Source organism: Harpegnathos saltator, unplaced genomic scaffold (genome assembly GCF_003227715.2).
Source record: "Harpegnathos saltator strain DR-91 unplaced genomic scaffold, Hsal_v8.6 scaffold108, whole genome shotgun sequence".
Lineage (NCBI taxonomy): Eukaryota > Metazoa > Arthropoda > Insecta > Hymenoptera > Formicidae > Harpegnathos > Harpegnathos saltator.
Window position 1 is genome coordinate 7,361 of NW_020229882.1, and position 2,595 is coordinate 9,955.

General features: G+C 30.9%; 2 long non-coding RNA genes across 2 annotated transcripts; one reads left to right on the forward strand and one right to left on the reverse strand.

Annotated features, from left to right (window-relative positions):
• Positions 1 to 203: 203 nt before the first annotated feature.
• LOC112588939 (uncharacterized) lies at positions 204 to 1,523 on the forward strand. The gene is made up of 3 exons (XR_003113129.1): positions 204 to 255; positions 903 to 1,260; positions 1,338 to 1,523. It is a non-coding gene; the product is annotated as an uncharacterized LOC112588939 (long non-coding RNA).
• LOC112588937 (uncharacterized) lies at positions 216 to 1,393 on the reverse strand. Its single transcript, XR_003113128.1, has 3 exons — positions 1,327 to 1,393; positions 1,158 to 1,188; positions 216 to 248 (listed from the first exon to the last, which is right to left on the reverse strand). It is a non-coding gene; the product is annotated as an uncharacterized LOC112588937 (long non-coding RNA).
• Positions 1,524 to 2,595: the final 1,072 nt, after the last annotated feature.

Genomic DNA, 2,595 nt, shown 5'->3' on the forward strand with positions numbered 1-2,595 from the left:
CTCTTCTAAATAATTATCAATTATGCTATTAATTAAAAACTAAGATTTACAATTCTGTATATATATTCTGATTGTATATTTTAATTACATATAATTATTTTACACAATTGTAAGTTGCTGAAGATATTTTTCTTTTTCGCCCCATACTAGCTGTATTCTATAGCTAATTCATTGCTGAAGATTTGTCTTATTAATCTTATACATGATGTTTTTAAATCCTCGCATACAACTCGAACCAATTGTTTAATCTGAAATGTAAGTACAGAGTTAATATTAGTTCAATATTTCGTCTAATGACATTTATTAATTTATATATATTATGACTCTATGGATCCTCTCTGAGACTATCTTTATTTAATTATGTCAAAAGTGAAAAATTGCACGACAAAAATTATTACAGCATACGTTAAAATAAAAAGATATGTCTATTAAACAACAGTTTCTCTTCCAATCGAGTCAAAAGAATATGTAAAATGTTCCGAATATTTTCTTGTTATTATGATAATGAATAGTTATCCCTGACAGCACAAGAACTTCTGGGAATGTCCCAAGAACATTCTGAGGATATAGCAATATAATTATCATAATTATAATAAGCATTATAATATAGCAGAGAATATAGCAATATCCTCAGAATGTATGCACGTTCCCTGGATATCTGTGCTGTTAGGAATAGTGCGTTTTAAAGATTTAAGAGTTTTTTTTAAACAAGAAATATGGTCTAACACACAAAAGAGTCTTATTAGAGACTCAGGATTCAAAGATATTAAATATTTTGGGAGATTTTACAACAGAGAAGAGAAGTAACCATGATTTAAGAATTTCAACGAAGAAAGATATTTTGTTACTTTCATCAACAGGTTAAGAGCTAACCATTATAATTTTAATGAGTCTCTTCACAGAAAGGGGTATATATAGATAGCACTCAGTGTGACTGTAGATATGAAAGAGAGAATATTGACTATATGATATAGTGATGCAGTATAATGAAAATAATGAAAATAAATATAATGAAGAAAGAGTTAAGTACGACGAAGAATTAAGGAAAAAAAGAATAAGGGATAAACGCAGCATTATTATATGGATTAAGGAGGAAAATTGAGACGCAGTCTGAATAACTTAAACTATCAAGAAAATAGGAAAAATAGTGTAACAACCTGAAGTTAATTATTCTTGTGCCACATAACCCTGAAAGACAGGTTGAAAAAAATATAAAATTTTATACAACGAATTGGCCTATCTAACAAAATATCTATTGAGGTACAAATTTATTAATGCATAATAGTTAATGTTATTTTATAAATAAAATAATTATATAATTATTACCTTATATTAAGATCTTCGTATACGACGTGACTACGTGCGTTCAGATGGACACGGAAAGCGGAGAGTGGAGTAAAGAAGCATTAAAAACCATCCAATCAGAATCGGGTGGAGGCCCGATTCTGATTGGGTGGCTCCAGACAGCACAAGATCTCCTAAGAACATTCCAGGGACTTCCTGAGGATGAAGAAACATCCCGAGGTCATCTTCAGGACGTATTCTGAACGTTTCTTGGATACCTGTGTTGTTAGAGACCTTCTACAATATAAAGCAATTAGTCAAACGCCGTAAGCAAATTGACCAATCACATTTGATTATTTTTTAAATAATCGACTGTGGTTGGTCAATTTGCTTACGGCTTATGACTAATTGCTTATTGTAGAAGAGATATGTCCGATTAATGATTAAAATATTGTTGATAATATTAGAATATTTCCAGAATATTCGATAAATAAACTGAATATTATTGATGAATTATGTATATTCCAAAAATATACGAAAAATAATATACTACGAAAAATATTATAGGGATATTCTCAGTATATTAGATATATCTATAGTATATTTAGTATGAAAACAGTATATACGAATAATATCGTGTGCTGTATGAGTGGTTTCAACAAGACGGTGCCACATGCCATACAGCCCGAGAAACAATTCAATTACTGCATGAGTCATTTCCTAGTCGTATAATTTCCCGCTTTGGTGATCAGATTTGGCCGCCCAGATCATGCGATTTAACGCCGTTGGACTTTTTTCTTTGGGGTTTTTTGAAGTCTAAGGTTTATGCCAACAAGCCCACGATCACTCACGCCTTGAAAGAGGAAATTGAGCGTTGTATCAACGCAATTCAGCCACATTTATGCAAAACGGTCATGGAAAATTTCAACAAAAGTGCATATGTGCCAGCAAAGCCGTGGAGGCCATTTACTCGATATGCTATTCCATACATAACCCTATACTGTATACTTTATGAGTCAATAAAAAATTTACAATTTTTAATTATAAACCTGTGCTTTCTATCAAAATTACTTCTTGCGTGAATTTTGGGACACCCTTTATGTACTGTTCCTTATATTTCTATGTATATACTATGTTAGGATTAACTGTTTGGATTGTACTGTAAATAACGTCAGCTTATGATATCTGGAATTTAGTTTCAGGATAATCAAAATTCCAAAACTTTAAAATCAAATATCTCAAAAACTATAAGCGATCTCCATATAGTTGTATCAGGAAGTCACTCAGAATTTCATCCTTTATAACATATTT